The following is a 25926-nucleotide window of genomic DNA, read 5'->3' as shown; positions in this document are numbered from 1 at the left end:
ACAACAACTCAAATATACAAAATACACTATTCAACCTTGCGACAAATGAAAATGATTTTATTTACAAAACGATATGATAGGCTTAACATTTTGCTTAAAAGCCGACACAAGAAATGAGAGAATCAGCACATAACCTTCAAGTATTATATGCATCAGGTTTTATGTTGCAGAAAAAAGGTGAATAATTTAAAATGTGGAATATTCAACTTAGTTTCAAATTGTACTGTATTATTGATTGTGTTTTTCTCGCACAGTTAAACTTCCGAAATATCACCAGACTATTGACGAGTCTGTAACTACATCCTTTCCGAATATCATGTAATCAATCGCACATTCTCGGCCCTCTCCGTAAAACATCGGATAAGTGCGAGGGGTACCGAATATCATGTAATGCGAACATCCGTTCTACGAAAATTGAATAAAACTTATCGACAAAATCGAACTAAACCGACCCATAACAGCTATTAAGTTATTCAAGTCTGTGACTAGGCGGTAAGAATGCACTCGGGACGTCAACATGAAACGGTAATTTGAATATCTATTTAAAATCGCAATAAATCGACCCATACTAGCTCTCGAGTTATTCAAGCCTGCATGAAGGTGGAAAGAGTACAATAGGGACGTGCGGTAATTGCATCGCAGTGTGATAGTGACCTTGACTTTTGAACAAGTGACCCCAATTTTAATAGGGGTCTTCTACTTTCCAAGGCCAATGCACATGTGAAGTATAAAGCCAATCGGTCAATTCGTTGAGTTATTGATCGGAAACGAACTGGTCTACCGACAGACATTCAGCAAAACAATATACCTCTTCTTCTTCAAAAGAGGGACATACAAACAACAACTAACTTGAGGTATATATGAGCTTCGTTCTGGAAAAATAAAGCTTAAAACAAGTGCGTCAAGTGTCGCCCCTGATTAGAATAGATGCACAGATGAAATCAGATTTTGTTACTAAAAAAAAGTTGCAACTTATATGCAGTCTTGATTTTATTGAGATATAATTTTAATTTGATGCTATTGTATAAAAAAATCTGGGAAAATGGAGTTCAATACATGTTCTTCAAGTGTCTTCCTAGATTAGCCTATGCTGTTCGCACAGACTAAACAGCAATAACACTTTCTGCCTAGACTAGATTTTCGCCAAAAAGGGACTTCTTTCATAACAAAATACCATAAAAGCGGAAAGTGTTTTCTCTGATTGGCTTGTACCGACTGCACAGACTCATCCGGGATGACACTATAGGTACGTGCATTAAAACTGGATTTTCGAGGAAGAAACCTGGTTACCTGGTGAACAGAGAGAAATACAACTTAAACAATGTATACTGTAAAATGCCTGCAACACAACGACAAATAACTTCACCTCATAGCAAGTCGTCGGGACTGTAAATTTCCAGATTGATTTATTTGTGAATGGAAACCCTAACTAACCTTTAGGCCACAACAAATTGTTCAATGGATTCGCCGCACGTAAAAATCTTAAAACTAAATAAAAATATGAATGATCTTGTAGTGGTATTTTGCAAATATCATGCATTTATTTGGGAAAATATATCAATTTACTTAGACAATATATGTATTTTTTATTTTTCGCTCGCCTGTGATTTAACAAAAAATAGAGAAAAAAATAAATGTATTTTTTTTTGCTCGCTCGCTCGCTCCATTTTTGGGAAGCAAAAATCCGTAGAACAAATCATCAATTTGTTGTTGCCTTATAAAATATGTACTCGCACTTACAAAACAAATAGAATACTTACGAAATCAAAATCTCATGTTTGCCTGTATATGCTTATTAACAAGGTTTTTTTAATGCATTTTAAATAAGAAAATAGAATTATGTCTTCATATTGTAAGGTTCATGGGACAGAATACATGAACAAGAAAATGCAGACAATGTTTTATACAAAATAATTAATTGGTATTTTTTTACTTTTCAATTAGCAGAAAAAATGGGCACATGAATACTGCTGTAAACAATCATAATTCTTAAAAAATGCAATTGCATCCCTTTTATTTTTTCGAAAAATGAAAGTTCAAAAGATAGCTGTTAAGCCCTCACCAAAGTTTACTGAAAACTGAATGATTGTTAAAAATTAACAAAGTGATTTATTTATAAACAAACTAGATCCAGATCCAAACCTGGCATCAACCACGATCAACCACTTACCAAGTTTTCTCAATATTTAGTCATAAATATTGTTTCTAGACTGGTTAACAAGGTTTTTTCAAGACTGGTAAACAATATTTTTTCTAGACTGGTTAACAAGGTGTTTTCTAGACTGGTAAACAAGGTTTTTTCTTGACTTGTAAACAAGTTTTTTCTAGACTGCTTAACAAGGTTTTTTATCTAGACTTAATAAAAAGTTTTTTTCTAGACTTGTTAACAAGGTTTTTTTGACTGGTTAATAAGTATTTTTTCTGAAACATTCAACCTAGATTTTGGACACACATTACCCAAACGATACTTGGCTTAGATATTGTTAAGATAAACATTCAGATATGTGGCCGAACAGGCTAAATCTTGACAATGTACAGATGCAGGACACACAATTGACTCTGGCTGTTGCTCCGTTAATATGCCGTTTTATCAGTGAATATCAGATACTATTTAATGACCCCTTGTCAATAACTCTATACATGTATTCTTCATATCAGCTTTTGCACCCTGTCCTTTCAAAATTAACATCCGACCAATATATTAGGTGTCATTTAAAGTTTCAGTTTACCAATCATATGTATGTTTGGAGTGGTAAGAAATCAACACTCTTGTATCGCAAGTGAAGGACATCTTTCTTTTACATATTTTTTCTTAAACATTCGCCTTATGAAAGAATTGTTCATCCCTGATCAAATTACAACATAAGTTTTGCATATCCATCTGAGGTCGACATTTAGGGCACCTTCTGAAAGCCTAGCAATCAACCAATCAGATCGTTGCTTTCAAAGTATGAAAAATAAATTCAAACAAGATGTGTTTGTGAAATACTATGCCCCCCCTATATATTTGACTTTTAACCTTGAAGGATGACCTTGACCTTTCACCAATCAAAATGAGCAGCTCCGTGACATGCACATGCATGCCAAATATCAAGTTGCTATCTTCAATATTGCGAAAGTTATGGCCAATGTTAATCTTAGATGCAAACCAACAAATCAACAAACAGACATGGCAAAAAACAATATGTCCCCCAGTATAGACTAGGGGACATAAAAAGTTAGATAAATATCCCAATTTATAAGTGTTAAGTGTTAAGAAAAATGTTCAAATTAAAATAACAGTTTTAAATATTAATTTATGCTAAAAAAATATTTCCTTTTATGCAGTTTTATCAATAACTACTAAATAATTCTATAATACAAATAAACTGTCAACTTTTTGTTAAAGCATTTGGGCTTAAATTCCAATTTTCATGGCTGATGACTCTATTCCCTAAATGGTAAAAAGGCCACAAAGTATACCATATTAAAAACAACATATTGTTTCACACCTCTGTACCAGTGATGGATAGAGGTCCCTGCTGATCCAATATTTACCAGTGATGTACACTCTTATTTGACCCCTTTTCCAACCCTATTTACGAGTGATGGACCCTCTTTTTGGACCCCTTTTCCAAACCTATTAACATGTTTGTTTTGGACCCCCTTTTTCCACCCTATTAACCTGTAATGGACCTTCTTTTTCCAACCCTTTTTACCTGTGAAGGACTGCATGTTACACCCATATTTTCCTGTGATGGACCCTCATTCTTGCCCCTATTTACCTGGGATGGAAAGAGCTCCCTGCTCCAGGGGAAACTGAGCCACCTCATGATGTTCACCCATCAGAGCGTATTCTAGTGGAGTGTACTTGAAATGGAAGGTAACACATATGGATATGGGCACGTTATCATGATAATTATCATTTATTTGCTCAGGAGATAACATATATGTGTCCACTGTGCCTTTAGTATGTCCTGCGGCTCATGGACAATATCAAATCTTCGTTATAAGAGTATGTACATATTCCTCCCCAAACTAAGGGTTCAAATCGAGAATGATGGTCTAACTAATATTTAATATTGAGAAAAAGTTGAGTCAGAACTTTGACTTAATTATGTTCATCTTTTTCTGTATGTTTGTACCTATCCTCTGTAAACTCCATGTGGTTGGGAAATGTTCTGTATTCTATCAGCAGCTTCACAGCGTCAAGATGACCTTTACTGCACGCTCAGTGGAGGGCAGTCATCCCCTGCAAAGAAACACATGGTCAAACACATGGTTCCAATTTGTTTAAACAAATATACTTGACACAAAGTGGGAAAACAGGGAGTACCGTAATTACTCTATGTTTTCGGAAACTCTTAGTTTTCGGACACCCCTTTTTTTATCAAAAATATTTTTTTTTCGTGACTCTTAATTTTCGGACACACGAGTTTTCGTCCATAATTAATGTCTCTAAGTTTTCGGACAGTATATTTTACAGCGCTATTTTACCAAATTTCGGTCCTGTTTTCGATATCTAATGACACTTCGATCATGGGGTTTTACAACCAGATTAACATCATAAAACATGGCAGGTGCATGCCTGAGGGCAACGGACCATTACATTTGCGTTATTGGGTAAATAACCTTGTAAACCGGTATTGAACAATGGTTTCGCCCGAAAGCATGAGCGTTATGACAATTAACGGGGGTAGTGCAAATTAACAGTTTAATTATCTACCGCAATGGTACTCCTCCTTCTCAGTAAAAGAACTGTGGCAAATACTGAACGCTTCAAAGTGTGATGCACCATATTGCAAGTTTTACAAACAATGGAAGGTGTTAGACAACAACTATCGGAAATGAACAAACAAATAATTTATAGGTTGCTTTTTTATTTCGTTAATTACAGGTTCATACCAGCGAGTATCGGTACATCACATGCTCATCTTTGAACTCGTTGGTCAAAGTACAACCTTGAAGTAACTTTCTGTCAAATAAATTAAGCATTATTAAAAATTATTTAAAATGCAGTGCAAACATATATAATTGAAATTTGTACTATACGGCATGGTATTTTACAAGCGCGTGCTATTACCGGGAGTCGTTGATCCAATTGACGCTATTTTCGGAGACATCAATTTTCGACTCTTAATTTTCGGACACCTGTATTTTGTGAATATTTTTCGTATCTAAGTTTTCGGACACGAAAAAAATTAAATTATTTTTAAGTGTCCGAAAATATAGAGTAATTACGGTAATCATGCTGTAGGAAAATTTCCTTTAGAAAATGTACATAAAGGAAGAGCATTAGTTATTGTCCCAGATAAGCCTGTGTAGTCTGCACAGAGGCCAATCAAAGACAACACTCTCTGCCTACACTGGATTTTTGTTAAGAAAATACTTCATTTAAACAAATATATAAAAAAAGGGGAACGTTTCATCCTCGAAATCACATTAAAAGCATAAAACTCTTAAGCTAATAACACAAAGAGCATGACTGTAAGCCTGTGACATTCCAAACCATGGTTCACAGGATGCCTGTGGCATTCAAACCCATGGTTCACAGTATGCTTGAAACATTCAAAACCATGGTTCACAGTATGCCTGTGACAATCAAAACCATGGAACACAGGATGCCCGAGACATTCAAAACCATGGTTCACAGTAAGCCTGTGACATTCAATCCCATGGTTCACAGTAAGCCTGTGACATTGTAAACCATGGTTCACAGTAAGCCTGTGGCATTCAAAACCAGAGTTCACAGAAAGCCTGTGACATTCTAAACCATGGTTCACAGTAAGCCTGTGATATTCAAAACCACGGCCTACAGTAAGCCTACGAATTTCAAAGCCATGGTTCACAGTAAGACTGTGACATTCAATACCATGGTTCACAGTAAGCCTGTGATGTTCAAAACCATGGTATAAAGTAAACCTGAGCCATTCAGAACTAATGTTCACAGTAAGCCTGTGACATTCAAAACCACTGTCTACAGTGAGCCTGCGAATTTCAAAGCCATGGTTCACAGTAAGCCTGTGACATTCACAACCCTGGTTCACAGTAAGCCTGTGATGTTCAAAACCATTGTTCACAGGATGCCTGTGGCATTCAAAACCATGGTTCACAGTATGCCTGAGACATTCAAAACCATGGTTCACAGTATGCCTGTGACAATCAAAACCATGGAACACAGGATGCCTGAGACATTCAAAACCATGGTTCACAGTAAGCCTGTGACATTCAATCCCATGGTTCACAGTAAGCCTGTGACATTATAAACCATGGTTCACAGTAAGCCTGTGACATTTAAAACCACAGTTCACAGTAAACCTGTGACATTCTAAACCATGGTTCACAGTTAGCCTGTGACATTCAACACCACGGTCTACAGTAAGCCTACGAATTTCAAAGCCACGGTTAACAGTAAGACTGTGACATTCAAAGCCATGGTTCATAGTCAGCTTGCGACATTCAAAACCATGGTTCATAGTCAGCCTGTGACATTTAAAAACAATGGTTCACGGTAAGTATGTAACATTGAAAATCATGGTTCAAGGTAAGCCTGTGATGTTTAAAACCATGTTTCACTGTAAGCCTGTGACATTTAAAACCATGGTTCACAGTAAGATTTTAATGTTCAAAACCATTGTTCACAGAAATCCTGTAACATTTAAAACCATGGTTCACAGTAAGTCTGTGACATACAAACCATGGTTCACAGAAAGCCTGTGACATTCAAAACCATGGTTCATAGTCAGCCTGTGACATTTAAAACAATGGTTCACAGTAAGTTTGCAACATTTTAAACCATGGTTCACAGTAAGCCTGTGACATTGAAAGTTATGGTTCACAGTAAATCTGTGACATTAAGAACAATGGTTCAAAGTTAGCCTGTGGCATTTAAAACCATGGTTCACAGTAAGCCTGTGATATTCAAAACAATGGTTCCCAGTAAGCCTGTGACATTCAAAAACATAGTAAACAGTAAGCCTGTAATGTTCAAAACAATGGTTGACAATAAGCCTGTGACATTGAAAACCATGGTTCACAGTAAGCCTGTGATGTTCAAAAACCATGTTTCACAAAAAGCCTGTACCATTTAAAACCATGGCTCACAGTAAGTTTATTACATTCAAACCATGGTTCACAGAAAGCCTGTGACATTCAACACCGTGTTTCACAGTAAGCCTGTGACATTCAAAACCATGATTCTTAGTAAGCCTGTGACATAAAAAGCACGTTCCTGACGGTCTCTGTGGTGTAGTGGATATAGTATCAGCCTAGCAACTGGGTGGTCAAGGGTTTGACCCCCACTGCGGTAGCGTTCTATAGATCTCCCCAAAGAAACCAAGTGCTAGTTTTACCCAGAAAACAGACTTAAGAGCGTTTCAATAAGCTTTAGACCTGTGATGTAATCAAGCTCCAATAAACAGGTTCAACCCTATAATACATAATCCATAATTGACCTATTCTTGTCTTATCGGGTTGACCTAAACCATAATTGACTTATTCTTGTTACATAATCCAATATTTTTAGCTGTATTTCCACTCAGTGGTTGAGCAGGATCTTAACATGACCTGAGTGTGTGGCTTGCAGGGCTATGAAACATAATTTAACTAGTGTTATCCCATGAGTCGCTTTCTGGGAAATCTGGGCTTAATGCACTTGCAATCTGCACAGGCTTATCAGAGACAACACTTTCCGCATAAACTAATTTTTTGCTAAATAGAGCCATATTGTTAAAAAAACACATAAGCGGAAAGTGCTCTACATGATAAGCCTTTGTGGACTGCACATGCTATCATTGTTTGATGGTTGTTGTACTAGGTGCTACTTATTATCGGACTATGGACGAGCGCTAGATGGGCGTGATTTTATCAGCTCTTAAATATAAAGTAAGTATAATTTTAAAAGTGAAACTATCTAAAACTACTGTGTTTGTAACACTAATTCAGTAAAATGGCAACCTTTTCAAATCCACCATTGACAAGGTATCTGACCATGTCCAAGACTTATTGTGTTCGACCTATGAAGATAAGAAACTGGACAATACAGCTGATTTCTACTGTGAATCATATGTTAAATTTTACTGCGGTGCATGTATTGGAATGCATAGCCAGCTATTAACAAAATATGCCACCTTTGGAAGGGGAGATATGAAGAAATGGCCAGTGACCAAGAAGGTGGAAGATTTTCTTCTGAAATGTGATGTCCATAAAGACGAAAACCTGAAAATGTTTTGTAATGAACACGGTGAGATGTGCTGAACAAAATGTGCATTCCTTAATCACAGGTATATTTTTACATAAAAATTACGAAAACAACATCCATAAACAGATGTACGGTTTAAAAACATCTTTGCAAGCTGGAACTATACATTTTAAAAACGAAAAAAAATTATTATATGAACAAAAACAAATTATTTCAAGAAACAATTAATAATTTCATTTACAACAATAATAAATAAAAGACTGCAGTTTTAGGCTTCCTGTGTAATTGGGTCATTGGTTTAATATCCTGTAAACTGTATGACATGTTGCAGATTTAAATAAATGAATATTTGTTTTTATTCTATGTTTATGTATTAAGTTGGAGTGTAATATATATAGGAACTGGCACGAGGTGTCATATCATACCACATTACAGACAGACAGACCGACAGACAGGTCAAAAACAATATACCCCCGATCATTCGATCCCGGGGAATAAAAACAATTCTGACACTCGATGTCATATCATACCATATTTTATTAAACTCGTCCAAGAAATTCGTTAGTAAGATCGCCAAAGGCTAGCTTACTAACAAAATTCCTGAGCAAAAGATAATACGCCTAAAATTTTTTCCAGTTTGATTACTAAATGGTCATACGCTTACCAAAGTATAAGAACTGCCACAGTTTGAGGCATGATGATTACACAAAAAAACAATAATCAACTAAATATCGTCCTTGTGTAATGAGCGTAGAGATATATCATCTTGACAAGCGCTTTATGTGGATATGACGTTATTTCTCAGCGCCTGCTTATGTGGTCAAGGTCACCAAAGGACCGAGTCGTTTTTTGTTGGTGCTGACCAAAGACCATCTAACGAAAATTGTACCTTTGTCATGAGCAAAGATCACCCAACGACATTGTTGTGCTTTTAATACGTCATAAAGGTAAATAGGCGGCCATTTGAGTTCTTTCGTAATTAGTCTAAGAGCATTTTTGTTTTCAAATTGAAATTAAAGTTTTTTATTGATACACCTGAAGGATTTTAAAAATTAAAATAATTTTTTGATAATGATGTTCTATTTGATGTTTTTCAAATACCTAAGTATTATTGTAATATACACGTATATGATATGTTTTTGCTATACAAAAATGGTTGAAATGATGAACAAGTTAAACGTGCTTTTTCTTCACTGTTTGATTTGTGTTTGTTAATTTTATTTTTTTCGCCATTTTTAGTAATATCATGGCGTTGTACGGTTTGATGAATAAGACTTACATAGAACTATTTACATGAAATCTATATGGAATAATAAAGTACATTTTCTGTATACATGTGTGTTCTACTAATCCGACAATCAGATGTTCTGTGCTCGTGTGTATTACCAATGCTCAACACTTTGTAAGATCAAAACTAAAGGAAATCTTTATTGCCACGTGCCAGTTAATGACGTCTTCCGTTGAAACGGTTGTATGTACGTAGTAATTAATTTGATGTTATACGACCATTATACGGATGTTTAATTGAACATTTTCGATTTTGTTTTCGTGTAGAAGTTTACGACAGCGTGCCTGGTGCTGTGTGTGTGCCTAGGTAGTTGTTTACGTGGTTAACTAGTAAATGCTTTGGTAGCATGCAGTTTGAACAGTTTATCACGGAGAGGTATCACGATTGATATTATAACTGTTGTGATCACACTATACTAAATGATTTCCTTAACAAATACAATAAAGCAATAATTTAAAAAATAAAATAAAACAAAACTTTTGCTCGTAAGGACCTTTATAACCAAACCTTTTCTTAAAGAGCATTCCAAGTCAAATTGATTAAAAAAACATATGTAATGTAGTATGTACGAAACAAGAGATTTAAAGGACACTGTTTAACAGCCATTGTTTTGGTTGAAATGGAGTTTATTAAAAATATTATATGTGTAAAATAAATGAAATTGTTATAATAATGTGTTCTGAATAAATGCGGATATTTAAGAGGAAGTTCAACAAATTTTTGCTTGTTTAATGAATTTTTTTTTCGAATGATTGTGCTACAATATTGTTAACAAACTATAGAATGCACACCAACAATATTGAGGACGCACTAAAGAATGCACGCCAACAATTTTGGGTAGCTTTGGGAACTTAAGGACCATATTCCGGGTCCTCCCATCGTATTAATATGAAGCTGAATGGGATGTGTTGTTGTATGGCTTAAAATAATATGTTTCAACCTCTTCCTTTTCAAACAACATTTTTTGTGATCTTAGACACGGCTAACAGACGGTGCTGCTGTTTCGTACCACTAGTTTGGAACATTAATGAAGATTGATTCCCACGCGTCCACGCGAAACTTAATGGTGTTTTCATTAGAACGTTTTCACTGATGCTTGTTGTAATGAATTGGATGATTTACGACCGAGTCTGTGTGGATGTTTTATTGAAACGGTTAGAAAGATATGTTACGTTGATATTTACCGTCCGACAACGTGTATACACTCGATTTGCATCTGGACTTTTTATATTAGTCTAGTTTTGGGACAGACACACAGACAGACACACACACACAATTACAGACAGACAGGCCAAAAATAATATACCCCCGATCATTCGATCCGTGGGCATAACAATGGACACATGAATGCAGTAATCAATCATAATTCTTAAAGATGCAATTGCATCCCTTTAATTATTTTAAAAATGAAAGTTCAACAAGATAGCTCTTAAGCCCTCACCTAAGTTTTCTGAAAACTAATTGTTGAAAATTGACAAAGTGATCTATTCATTGACCCAGTTGCTCTAGATCCAAACCTGACATTGATATTGTCAATATTCAACCACTGACAAAGTGTTATCAAGATTAAGTCATAAATATGGTTTCAAGACTGGTTAACACGTTTTTCCCTAACCATTTACCACTTAGATAATATTTTGACGTTGTGTAGGACCTAAGAAATTTTAATTTAACTAAAGAACTTTCTTACTTTCAAGTAGTTTTAAAGGCTTCATTTCCAACCGTTTGATACTGATGAGCTGCAAACAGCAGAAAACCTGAACAGACTGCGAGTGACTCACAGGCTGTTCTGGTTTTACGCTGTTTGCACATAACAATTTTCAATTTGCTTCTGAGTGGGAAAGGGTTAAACATTCAACCTAATTTGTGGACACACATGACCCTAATCATACTTGGCTTAGATAGTGTCAAGATAAACATTTAGATATATGGCTTCTAAATAGGTTAACAAGCTAAATGTTGACTCTGGTTGTGCAACTTTTATCAGAGAACATCAGATAATATTTAATGACCCTCTTGCCAAAACCTGTATATTCTTCATATCAGTATTTGAACACTGTCCTTTTAAAATTAACATCTGATCAATAGATTAGGTGTCGTTCAAGGTTTCAGTTTTACAATCATATGTGTCTTGTTCTGAGAAAACTGGGCTTTATGCTTGTGCGTAATAAAGTGCCGTCCCAGATTAGCCTATGCAGTCCGCAGAGGCTAATCAGGTACGACACTTTCCGCCTAAACTTGATTTTCGGCAAGGATGGAGTTCTTTGAAACTAAAATACCATAAAAGCGGAAAGTGTCGTCCCTGTTAGCCTGTACGGACTGCACAGTCTAATCTGGGACGACACTTTACGCACATGCATTAAGCCCAATTTTCTCAGAACAAGACACATATGTTTGGCAGTGGTAAGAAATCGACACTCATGTATTGCATGTGACAGGCATGTGACAGACATCTTTCTTTTACAGAATTTTTCTTAAAACTGCAAGAATTGTTCATCAATGATCGAATCCTAAAATTATACATGTATTTGCATATCTATCTGAGGTCTACCTTCAGGTAAACTTCTGACAGCCTAGCAATCAACCGAACAGATCTTTACCTTTATGGTTTGAAAAAAGTAATTGAAAAGTTATGTAAGTATCATAATTTATGTGTTTAGTGTTAAGAAGAATGTTCAAGTTAAAATAACAGTTTCAAACACGTATTTGCATTAAAAAACTATTTCATTTAATGCAGTTTTTTAGTTATTCTATAAAACAAAAAAACGTCCAACTGTTTGTTAAAGCATATAGGCTCAAATTCTTAATTTAATGGGCGTACGTTTTATTCCCTGAATGTACTGCTAAAGCCACATAGTATGCCATATTAAATACAAGACATGTTTCACTCCTCTGTACCTGTGATGGAGAGAGGTCCCTGCTGGACCCATATTTACCTGTGATGGACCCCCTTTTTGGACTTCCTTTTCTGCCTTTATGTACCTCTGAAGAACTTCTTTTACACCCATATTTACCTTTTATGGACCCCTTTTTCCAACCATGTTTATCCGTGATGGACCCCCTTTTTGGACTGCTTTTTTTCTACCCTTATTTACCTATGAAGGCAAATATTCCAACCCTTACTACCGGTCATGAACCCCTTTTTGGACCCCTTTTTTCATGCTTAACTACCTGTTATAGACTTCGTTTTCAAACACCTATTTACATGTGATGGACCCCTTTTTCAAACCCCAATTTACCTTTTATGGACCCCTTTTTTAAATCCCATTTACCTGTGATGGACCCCTAGTTGGACCTCCTTTTCAGCGCCTATGTACCTGTGAAGGACTGCTTTTTTTATCCCTATTTACCTGTATTAAACCCCTATTCCGGCCTCTTTTTTACCGGTGTTGGAAAGAACTTTTTTCATTTCTATCTACCTGTGTGTGACCCCTTTTTATAACCATAATTACCTGTGATGGACCCCTTTTTGGAGCCCTTTTTCATACCCCCTCTTACCTGTCATGGATCACTTTTTCAACCCTATTTACATGTCATGGACCCCTTATGACCTCCCTTTCAGCCTCTATGTACATGTGAAGAACGACTTTTACGCACATATTTACCTGTGATAGACCCCAATGCCGGCCTCTATTTACATGTTATGGAAAGCGCTTCCTGCTCCAGGAGAAACTGAGCCACCTCATGATGTTTACCCATCGGTGCGTAGTCCAGTGGAGTGTACTTGAACTGAGAGGTAATACACCATCAGTGCGAAGGGTAGTTGAGTGTACCTGTAATGAGAGGTAATACACCATCAGTACGTAGTCCAGTGGAGTGTACCTGTAATGAGAGGTAATACACCATCAGTGCATAGTCCAGTGGAGTGTACCTGTAATGAGAGGTAACACATCAGTAAATAAGCCAGTTATCATGATCGTTTTTATTTATTTGCACACCTCAGGAGATGTCTGTGTCCACTAAATTCAACATATCAACAAAATATAAGGTATTTTTAGTTACACTGTGCGTAACTGATGGTGTATCGGATATACATCCCATACACCATCAGTTACTTATTGTTCAACGATTATATCTCAACCGACTACTCGATTACTCTGGGTGAATGGAAATTTCTTTTGGTGTATGGATAATACACAATTGGCACATGACTGGCTAAGCCAATCGGATTAGGTCATTTTTGTAGGAGTTGAGATATTGACTATGTCCTTCAGCTCACAAACAATATCAAATCTTCGTTATAAGGGTATGCACATATTCCTCCCCAAACTAAGGGTTAAGTCAGATCAAATTGAGAATGATGGTCTAACAAATCCTAAATTTGAGAAAAAAGTGAGTTTGAACATTAACTTAATTATTTTCTTCTTCTGTATGTTTGTACCTTTCCTCTGTGAACAACATGTAGTTGGGCTATGCTCTGTACTCATTGAGCAGTTTCACAGCGTCCAGATGACCTTTACTGCATGCCCAGTGAAGAGCAGTCATCCCCTGCAAGAAAATGTTCGTAGTTTATATAAAATTCCAAATAAAGGGAAGGTGTCTGTGATGAGCATTCATTCCGTGCAAAGAATATGGTCAAACGTGTTTGCTAGTTGTTTACAAAAATATTCATATCTTATATATGAGCCTCATTTTGGGAAAAGGGGGCTTAATGCATGTGAGAAAGTCTTGGATTAGCATGTGCAGTCCACACAGGCTAATCTGGGATGACACTTTACGCAAACACATTCAAAGTTTTCCCATAACTAGATGAGCTTTACTGCATGCCCAGTAAAGGGCAGTCATTACATACAAATAATATGATCAAAAATTTGGTCCCATAGTATGACAGACTATATATGAGCCTTGCTCTGGGAAAATGGGACTTAATGCAAGTGCTTAAAGGGGCCCTCCAACAGATAAAGCGTCGTATCGACGCGATTCGATATTTTGGGAAAGTACGAGGATTGCTTATATAGCTAAACAATACATCCGCTTTAAATGTTAGCGCGGATGGTCGAGTGGCCTAGGCGGGAGGCTTTTTACTCCAGGACTCCAGGAATCCAGGGGTAAGTGGTTCGAATCCTGTTGAAGGTTACTTTTTTCCTTTAAAAAAATTGTATTCTTGTTTTTTACTGGCAATTTATAGTTCAAATGTTTAAATTTATCAATATAAAGCATTTAAAGCATTTAATGACAAGCTTCAATACATGCCCAAATCTGTTGGATGGCCCCTTTAAGGTGTCCTCCCAGATTAGCCTGTTCAGTCCACATAGACTGGATTTTTCTTTTAAAATAGACTTCCTTAAAACCAAAATTCCATTAAAGCAGAAAGAGTTGTCCCGGATTAGTCTGTGCAGACTGCACAGGCTAAGCTGGGATGGCACTTTTTGCATATGCATAAAGCCAAGTATTTCCAAAATATACTGGCATTTCATTAAACTGGCTTAGCCCCTAATACATTGCATTAACATTTCTGGCTTAAACCCCTTATTAATTGCATTAACTTTTCTGGCTTAACCCTTATGCATTGCATTAACATTTCTGGCTTAAACTCCAAATGAATTGCATTAATATTTCTTGCTTAACCCCCTAATAAATTGCATAAACATTTCTGGCTTAAACTCTTAATGCATTGCATTAGCATTTCTCGCTTAAACCCATAATGCCATTGCATTAACATTTCTGGCTTTAACCCTTTAAGGCTTAATGAATTGCATGAACATTTCTTGCTTAAACCCATAATGCCATTGCATTAACATTTCTGGCTTAAACCCCTTATTAATTGCATTAACTTTTCTGGCTTAACCCTTATGCATTGCATTAACATTTCTGGCTTAAACTCCAAATGAATTGCATTAATATTTCTTGCTTAACCCCCTAATAAATTGCATAAACATTTCTGGCTTAAACTCTTAATGCATTGCATTAGCATTTCTCGCTTAAACCCATAATGCCATTGCATTAACATTTCTGGCTTTAACCCTTTAAGGCTTAATGAATTGCATGAACATTTCTTGCTTAAACCCATAATGCCATTGCATTAACATTTCTGGCTTAAACCCCTTATTAATTGCATTAACTTTTCTGGCTTAACCCTTATGCATTGCATTAACGTTTCTGGCTTAAACTCCAAATGAATTGCATTAATATTTCTTGCTTAACCCCCTAATAAATTGCATAAACATTTCTGGCTTAAACTCTTAATGCATTGCATTAGCATTTCTCGCTTAAACCCATAATGCCATTGCATTAACATTTCTGGCTTTAACCCTTTAAGGCTTAATGAATTGCATTAACATTTCTGGCTTAAACCCTTAATGAATTGCATTAACATTTCTGGCTTAAACCCATAATGCATTACATTAACATTTCAAAAAGGTGCATTCGGCTTAAATAATGTTTGTTTTATCTTTAGCTGTAAATTGTATGAATTGTTTTGTATTGTATGCACAATTGGTAACTTGCCTTCAAAACAAAGACAAGTAAGAGTAAAAATTTGGAGAACAATTTAAAATATGCATAAATATGCCCAAAAATAGTTTGTGGTTGTTGAAATACAGAAAATTAGACTTATATCCTCAAAGCAATTTAGATAAAAAAATCAGGAGCAAATGTAGATGTTGTCATCCTATCTTCCTTATTCTGATCACCAGTTTTTAAACCGAACCATGTGCGATCATGCTAGATTGTTTTTTTAATTGAAATATTTTCCGTGTGTGATAAATTCACAAAATGAATATAAAACTTCAGCTACAAGCCTGTGACACTCAAAATGAAAAACATCACACTCTTAAGCCAATAACACCCATAGCATGACTGTTAGCCTGTGACATTTAAAACCATGGTTCACAGTAAGCCTGTGACATTCCAAACCATGGTTCACAGTAAGCCTGTGACATTAAAAACCATGGTTCACAGTAAGCCTGTGAGGTTTTAAGTCATGGTTCACATAAACATGTGACATTCAAAACCATGATTGACAGTAAGCCTGTGACATTTAAAGCCATGTTTCAAGTAAACCTGTGACATTCAAAACCTTGCTTTACAGTTAGCCTGTGACATTTAAAGCCATGGTTCACAGTAAGCCAGTGACATTCAAAACCATGGTTCACAGTAAGCCTGTGACATTCAAAACCATGGTTCACAGTAAGCCTATGCATTCAAAACCATGGATTACAGTAAGCCTGTGACATATAAAGCAATGGTTCACAAGAAGCCTGTGATATTCAAAACCATGGTTCACAGTAAGCCTGTGACATTTAAATCCATTGTTCACAGTAAGCCTGTGACATTCAAAACCATGGTTCACAGTAAGCCTAAGACCTTCAAAACCATGGTTCACAATAAGATTGTGACATTTAAAGCCATGGTTCACATTAAGCCCGTGACATTTAAAACCATGGTTCGCAGAAAGTCAACGACCTTCAAAACCATGGTTCATAGAAAGCCTGCGACCTTCAAAACCATAGTACACAATAAGCCTGTGACCTTCAAAACCATGGAACACAGTAAGCCTGTGACATTTAAAGACATGGTGCACAGTAAGACTGGGACATTCAAAACCATGGTTCACAGAATGCCTATGACCTGATTCAAAACCACAGTTTACAGCAAGCCTGTAACATTCAAAACGACGGTTGACAGTAAGCCTCTTACATTCAAAACCACAGTTCACAGTAAGCCTGTTGACATTCAAAACCAGTTTACAGTAAGCCTGTGACATTCAAATCCCTGATTCACAGAAAGACTGTGATATTCAAAACCATCATCCACAGTAAGCCTGTGACAATCAAAACCATGGTTCACAGTAAGCCTGTGATATTCAAAACCCTGATTCACAGTAAGCCTGTGGCATTCAAAATATTGATTCACAGTAAACCTCTGGCATTAAAAACCATGGTTCACAGTAAGCCTGTGACATTCAAAACCATGGTTCACAGTAAGCCTGTGACATTAAAAACCATGGTTCACAGTAAGCCTGTAACATAAAAAAACATGGTTCGCAGTAAGCCTGTAACATTAAAAACCATGGTTCGCAGTTAGCCTGTGACATTCAAAACCATAGTTCACAGTAAGCCTGTAACATTAAAAGCCATGGTTCCCAGTAAGACTGTGACATTTAAAAACCATGGTTTACAGTAAGCCTGTTATGTTTATAGCCATGGTTCACATAAACCTGTGACATTCAAAACCATGATTGACAGTAAGCCTGTGATATTTCAAGCAATGTTTCACAGTAAACCTGTGACATTCAAAACCATGGTTCACAGTAAGCCTGTGACATTTAAAGACATGGTTCACAGTAAGCTTGTGACTTTTAAAGCTGTGGTTCACAGTAAGCCTGTGACATTCAAAACCATGGTTCACAGTAAGCCTGTGACATTGAAAACCATGGTTCACAGTAAGCCTGTGGCCTTTAAAACCATGGATTACAGTAAGCCTGTGACATTTAAAGCCATGGTTCATAGTAAGACTTTGACATTCAAAGCCATGGATTACAGTAAGCCTGTGACATTTAAAGACATGGTTCACAGTAAGCATGTGACATTCAAAATAATGGTTCACAGTAAGCCTGTGACATTGAAAAGCATGGTTCATAGTAAGCCTGTGACTTTTGAAACCATGGATTACAGTAAGCCTGTGACATTTATAGCCATGGTTTATAGTATGACTGTGACATTCAAAAACATGGTTCACAGTAAGCCTGTTGCATTAAAAAACATGGTTCGCAGTAAGCCTGTGACATTCAAAACCATGGTTCACAGTAAGCCTTTGACATTGAAAACCACGCTTCACAGCAAGCCTGTGTCATTCAAAATCATGGTTCACATAAACCTGTGACATTCAAAACCATGATTTACAGTAAGCCTGTGATATTTCAAGCAATGTTTCACAGTAAACCTGTGACATTCAAAACCATGGTTCACAGTAAGCCTGTGACATTTAAAGACATGGTTCACAGTAAGCTTGTGACTTTTAAAGCTGTGGTTCACAGTAAGCCTGTGACATTCAAAACCATGGTTCACAGTAAGCCTGTGACATTGAAAACCATGGTTCACAGTAAGCCTGTGGCCTTTAAAACCATGGATTACAGTAAGCCTGTGATATTCAAAACCATGATTCACAGTAAGCCTGTGACAATCGAAACCATGGTTCACAGTAAGCCTGTGAACATTAAAACCATGGTTCACAGTAAGCCTGTGAAATTCAAAACCCTGATTCACAGTAAGCCTGTGACATTCAAAACCATGATTCACAGTAAGCCTGTGGCATTAAAAAACATGGTTCGCAGTAAGCCTGTGACATTCAAAACCATGGTTCACAGTAAGCCTTTGACATTGAAAACCACGGTTCACAGCAAGCCTGTGTCATTCAAAATCATGGTTCACAGTAAGCATGTGACATTCAAAACCACAGTTCACAGCAAGCCTTTAAATTCAAAACCACAGTTCACAGTAACCCCTTTACATTCAAAACCACAGTTCACAGTCAACCTGTTGAGATTCAAAACCAGTTTACAGTAAGCCTGTGATATTCAAATCCATGATTCACAGTAAGCCTGTGACATTTAAAGCCATGATTCACGGTAAGCCTGTGACAATCAAAACCATGGTTCACAGTAAGCCTGTGACAATCAAAACCATGGTTCACAGTAAGCCTGCGAAATTCAAAACCCTGATTCACAGTAAGCCTGTGGCATTCAAAACCATGATTCACAGTAAGCCTGTGGCATTTAAAACCATGGTTCAGAGTAAGCCTGTGACATTCAAAACCATTGTTCACAGTAAGCCTGTGACATTAAAAACCATGGTTCACAGTAAGGCAGTAACATTAAACACCAAGATTCTAAGTACACAAATTTAAGCCTGTTACATAAAAAGAACGTTCCTGACTGTCTTTGTGTTGTAGTGGATATGGTGTCAGCCTTGCTTCTGGGAGGTCAAGGGTTTGATCCCCTCAGCGGGAGCGTTCTATAGATCTCCCTCAAAGAAACCAAGTGCTAGTTTTACCCAGGAAACGGACTCAAGAGCGTTTCAATAAGCCTCATGCCTGTGATGCAATCAAGCAATATTGTCCCCTTCCTGCTCCACCATTGTCCGAAATTCCACCATTGTCAGAATTTTTATATATTTGTTGCCATAGCAACCAGAATTTTTGACGTAGGAACAAAATAAAATGACATGCATACTGCCAATATTGCCCTCTATCCATGTTCCAAGTTTCATGAAAAAATATTACGAACTTTAAAAGTTATCGCAGGATCCAGACAAGTGTGACTGACTGACAGACTGACAGACAAAGCGCAAACCAAAGGTCCCCTCCGGTGAAACCGGTAGGGGACAATAAACAGAATTTAACCTAACGACCACTTTTCTCACTAGCTTACCTCACAGTCATTGGCGTAAGGGTCTGCCTTGTGCTCAAGGAGTACAGACATAGAGTTGACGTAACCCTCGTAGGCCGCACACTGTATTGGAGTTCGCCTGTAGAGAAAACATCAGTACATTGTATGTCCTAGGCGGAGTTGTTTAAAAGGTTATCGATTCATCAATAAAATTAATGGTTAATTTTAAAATAAAACACACATAGATTTGATTATCCTTGGCAAATTTATAGCTGACGAAAAAATGCACTAAGTACTGTAAAATCATAATATGCGTGGGTTGACAGAAAAATGACCAATGCAAATTCCTCTTCTTTTCTCACAAAATCAGAAATCCACCATACTTTTAACATGCCACACAAAATACTTAAACTCAGAAAGAAGTTAAGCAGCCTAGCATCCCGACATGTCCTTGATATTTGGGTCGACGCAGTACTTTCAACAAACATTACACATAACAAATAATCTAGCTTATATCATAAGGCATTTTTAAGGGGCCTACTCTGAATAAAGGCTGTTATTTGGATCTACAATTAAACAAATTCATGTATTACAGGAAACCATGTATAAAGCGCACTTAAATTTTTAACACCAAAATGAAGTTAAAAAAACAAGAGCACCGCATACCGGGTGCAACGCTCAGCTGCAAAAGCTTGTCAGAATTATTTTTTTTAGAGGTCTCAGTGACCTTGACTTTTGACCTAGTGACCCAAAATGGGTGTGGCATGTAGAACTCATCAAGGTGCATCTACATATGAAGTTTCAAAGTTGTAGGTGGAAGCACTTTGATTTTAGAGGCAATGTTAAGGTATTTGTTAAAGTTTTATATTAGAGGTCACAGTGACCTTGACCTTTGACCTAGTGAACCAAAAATGGGTGTGGAATGTAGAACTCATCATGGTGCAACTACGTATGAAGTTTCAAAGTTGTAGGTGGAAGCACTTTGATTTTAGAGCCTATGTAAAAGTTTGATACTAGAGGTCAAAGAGACCTTGACCTTTGACCTAGTGACCCAAAAATGGGTGTGGCGTGTAGAACTCATCAAGGTGCATCTACATATGAAGTTTCAAAGTTGTAGGTGGAAGCACTTTGATTTTAGAGCCAATGTTAAGGTTTAAGCACGACGCCTACGGCGGACGAGCTGGCTATGACAACAGCTCGGGTTTTCTCCGAAAACAGCCTCGCTAAAAACAAAGTAAAGAAAACCGTAAAATCTGCCACAATTTTACTATTGCAAAATTGTATTGAAGTATAAGCTCACCAACTATTTTAATTGAAATGCTGGGTTATAAAATCAAACATTCAATAAACCATATGAAGAAGCCAATCTCAGAAAGTACTTTACCCCGAGGAGTCCTTGATATTTGGGTCGACAACGTATTTAATGAGGGTCTGGCAGATGTAGGCGTGGCCTCCCAGTGCAGCCCTGGGGAATAGAAAATGGGCATGTGGGGAATAGAAAATAAACATCTAGGGAATAGAAAACAAACCTGTGGGGAATAGAAAATAAACATCTGGGGAATTCAAAACAAACAGGTGGAAAATAGAAAATAAACACCTAAGAAATATACAATAAACATATTGAATAGAGGAATAGAAAAAAAAACAAGTGGGTAGAATAGAAAATAAACGTGTGGGAATTAGAAATATATGAATAAGAATTAATTAGTGCATGTTTGGGGATAGAAAAACTGTCTGAATTAATATAAATTAATTCTGAGTTCCATGGCCAATTAACTAATCACACATAGGAACTTTATACATATTTATTCTTAACTCAAAATAATTTCAATTCAGCCCCCGTACCAATGCAGGGGTGACCTTCCATCTTCGTCAAGCATCCCGACGCGTGCCCCATCGTCAATGAGCGTCTGCACGACATCCGTGTGTCCCATCTCGCAGGCTCGGAACAGCGGTGTGTGCTTCATAAAGTCCGTCGCATCGATTTGGGCGCCATGGTTCAACAGGATCTTTACTGAGGAGGCGTGACCTGAGAGCGCGGCAGCATGCAGGGCTGTGAACCAAAATAAGTTTTAACATATTTATTTAAGCTCAATTGCATCGAACATTGAGAGCCTTAGGCTTATTTTAATGCTCCCAAAATTCCTGGGTAGAATCAGTACTTGATATCTTTGTGGGAGAGCTAAAGAATACCCCCACACTTGGAATCAAACCCTGACATTCCTGTAACTAGCCAGACACCATACTCACTATGCCACGGCGACCTAAACCGGAATTGACCTATTCTTGTCCTATCGGGGTGACCTTAACCGGAATTGACCTATTCTTGTCCGATCAGGGCGACTTTAATCATAATTGACCTATTCTTGTCCTATCGGGGTGACTTAAACCATAATTGACCTATTCTTGTCCTATCAAGACGACCTAAACCGGCATTGACCCATTTTTGTCCTATCGGGGTGACCTAAACCATTATTGACCTATTCTTGTCCTATCAGGGCAACCTTAACCATAATTGACCTATTCTTGTCCTATCGGGGCGACCTAAACCAGAATTGACCTATTCTTGTCCTATCAGGGTGATCTAAACCATAATTGACCTATTCTTGTCCTATCGGAATGACCTAAACCAGAATTGACCTATTCTTGTTCTATCAGGGCGACCTAAACCATAATATACCTGTGCTTGTCCTATCAGAGTGACCTAAACCATAATTGACCTATTCTTGTCCTATCAGGGCAACTTAAACCATACATGTAATTGACCTATTCTTGTTCTATCGGGGTGACCTAAACCATAATTGATCTATTATTGTCTTATCAAGGCGACCTAAACCGGCATTGACCTATTCTTGTCCTATCGGGGCGACCTAAACCTGAATTGACCTATTCTTGTCCTATCTAGGTTTTTAATATGTGTGACACAGATTTGATACTGTCTGAGTCATTATTAGTACAAATAATTTATTTCACTATTTACATGGCCTTTTTACCAATTGATAATAGTAATTGCCATTTGCTATATTTAAACTTTGTCTTGGACCAATCTTGAAAATTGTGAGTGGAATGAACCCATTTATGTCTAGCGTCTAGAAAAAAGGCCTTGGCAAACAGCATAGACCCAGATGAGATGACGCATCATAGACGCCGCGTCTCATCAGGGTCTGCGCTGTTTGACTAGAGGAATTTCTGTAAGAAATATTCTAAATATAGAAAGAAATGTACTAAACATTCCTTATTTTGGAAATAAATTGATCCAATTTAGAAGGATGGGTGAGTCCACTAGGCATAAATGGGTTAATTATATTATAAGAATATTTAACCAAACCAGCGACTCCCTATGACAAAGCAGCACAAGAGGAATATTTCAGGCATGACAAGGACAGTTTTATAAATTTTAAGATCTTATTTAAGTAATAAGTTGATATGTAAATGCTTTATTTTTCATGACAAGTTTATTGATAAAAGCTATGTTGGGAGTCCATACTTGGCATTGTGCAGTTTAAAATACTCCCAGTGTATACCCATGCTATCTAGTTCACTTAAACCGACCATTATCCTCGTTGCTTTATTGATTAAACACAGCATTGAGTTGAGGTATTTCTTCGTGTGTGCCTAGATAAACTAACCACAAACTGAAGGTGTAATCTTACCACACAGTTCACATGACAGTTTACGTAGTTTGTTTATCGAAGTTTTAACCTTCAAATCACCTTGAGTTGTATCTTAGTTTGAAAGTGGTAGGTTTAGTGCTACTTGTTTAGGACTGCGGACGTGGTTAGATGGGCTTGATATGTTCAGCTATTTAATTGATATCACAGTCCTAGTAAAATTCTTTCAGTAAAATGGCAACCTTTTCACAATCAACCATTGACAAGGGATCTGACATAGTCCAAGACTTCTTGTGCTCGACCTGTGAAGACAAGAAATTGGATAATACAGCTGATTTCTACTGTGAATGTTGTGTTAAGTTTTTCTGTGGGAATTGTATTAACCTGCACAGCCAGTTGTTTACTAAACATGACACTTTTGGAAGAAAACACATGAAGAAATGGCCAGTGACAAAGAAAGTGAAAGATTTTCTTCTGAAATGCGATGTCCATAGAGATGAAAACCTGAAAATGTTTTGCGATGAACACAGTGAGCTGTGCTGCACAAATTGTGCATTCCTTAATCACAGGTATAGTTTATTTTGAAGAATAGAAAAAAACACCCGAAACAAACGTAGGGTTTTCAATCTTCTTTGCAAGCTGGAACTATAATTTTTAGAAAGAAAAAATAATTTTATTATATCAATGAAAAACAAAATATTTCAATAAGAAATTCATTATTTCATGTACAATAATTATAATAGAAAGAAGACTGCAATTTTAGGCTTTGTAATTGAGTCATGTGTTTTATATCCAGTAAACTGTCTGATCAAATGAATACTTGTGTTTTAGATTTATATAAATGAATATTTTTGATTATACCATTTGTATGTATGTAATATATGCATCTCATTCTGACTTTACCAAAGACTTTTCCCATGATAAAAGCTTTCAAAGAATAGGTGTTTTAGTATTTTATATAATTTAAAGTGTTTTCCCCTTTACTTTCAGACACTGTCCAAAGGTAACTCTTATATCAGACATAGTAAAAATCCAGTCCACAGACCTTAAAAAACTGTCAGTTTCTATCCAAACAATTTTAGAAGAAATGAGGAAACTTCAAGGCAACCAAGAGGCTAACCTTCAGTATATGCAAAATTCATTTGATGAGCAGTTACAAAAGATACATGAAACTCGGCGAAAAATAAATGCAGCATTAGACACAATTGAACAGAAGACACTGAATGAAATGAAAGATACACTGACAAAACTGCAAGCCTCTTGCAAAGATGATGTTAACAAATGTATCAGTCTTCAGGATGAATTGAAACAACTTCGAGATGCCATTCAGGACATAAGTGATAAAAGCAAGCTGGAACTATCCTTTATAGCCACCTGGAAATGCAAGGACAAAATACAGCATTGTGAAACCTTTCTAAAGAAGAACTCTCTTCAGGTTAGAGTTTCAATAACATTTCAGCCTAACAGTGAAATTGTACAGTACTTGTCTAAACTGTCAGGTCTTGGAAAGATTGACCACAGTACACAGACATTGAGGGTACAAGAGAATCCAAACAAGGTATTCACTGTGCAGGGAAAGTCTGTACATAATGTAAAAAAATCAAGGTATTCAAAGGAATGCTATATCACAGCCATCTGTGTCCTCCCAGAAGGACAGGTCCTGGTAGCAGACTATACTAATAACACAATCAAGCTGCTTGACCAGCAGCACCAGGTGGTGAGTCACTGTAGTGTGACAAGCTCACCATCTGGTATGTGTCAGATCACACCCACTGAAGTGGCTGTGACTTTGAACAGTGAGGTCCAGTTCATCACAGTAAACAACAGGAAGCTGGTGAAAGGAAGGAAGCTTCAGTTACAACATTTATGTTACGGTATTGCCTGCCACCAGGAAGACCTGTATATTACTGATATTAGAGCACTCTACAAGTACACGCTGAGTGGGAAACAAGTCAGCAAGATGTATGGGGATAAATCAGGTTTTTGTACAGGTAAGACTCAGAGTGGATTAATCTGGATATGATTAGGAATACGCCGAACAAATAGGTTATAATGTACAATCAATGTATTAATTCAGCTGCAGTTAAGAATACATAGAGGATATTTGTTTATGTCAGTGTAATATCGTTTGTTATTTCACGAGCCACTCGTGAAAATATTATTTTTCAATGATCACGAGTGAAATAACAAACGATCTTACACTGACATAAACAAATTTTCTGTTTCTTTAATGCCCCTTTTTCAAGAAAGTAATTAACAGCTGTTTCCCTTTCGCTGAAAAGTTACCCTTTCTCGGAGTTTCTCCCGTGGCGTGCATCAATACGTTTCAAAACACAAAATGATGTCATTAGTGTGACAAAATGACGTCCTTATACAACCGAAATTCTCCAGTTAAACTCTATTACAATGTTAATAAACGGTGAAAAGCATAAAATAAGAAGACAATTTGTGGGATTCAGTGGAATGTCGATTTTTATTCACTTGTGATCATAGAAAATATACTTAAATTTAGTTATGATAA

General features: G+C 36.8%; 2 protein-coding genes across 2 annotated transcripts in view; one reads left to right on the top strand and one right to left on the bottom strand.

The window, feature by feature from the left end:
* Nucleotides 1–25926, bottom strand: part of LOC127847286 (inversin-like) — a 358521-nt gene that overhangs the window by 52900 nt on the left and 279695 nt on the right.
* The window catches only part of LOC127847295 (uncharacterized), a 248008-nt gene that overhangs the window by 220419 nt on the left and 1663 nt on the right, over nt 1–25926 (top strand). The gene's annotated exons all lie outside the window — the stretch shown is intronic.

This window comes from Dreissena polymorpha, chromosome 10 (assembly GCF_020536995.1).
Source record: "Dreissena polymorpha isolate Duluth1 chromosome 10, UMN_Dpol_1.0, whole genome shotgun sequence".
Taxonomy (NCBI): domain Eukaryota; kingdom Metazoa; phylum Mollusca; class Bivalvia; order Myida; family Dreissenidae; genus Dreissena; species Dreissena polymorpha.
This window is presented reverse-complemented; position numbering and strand designations above follow the sequence as displayed.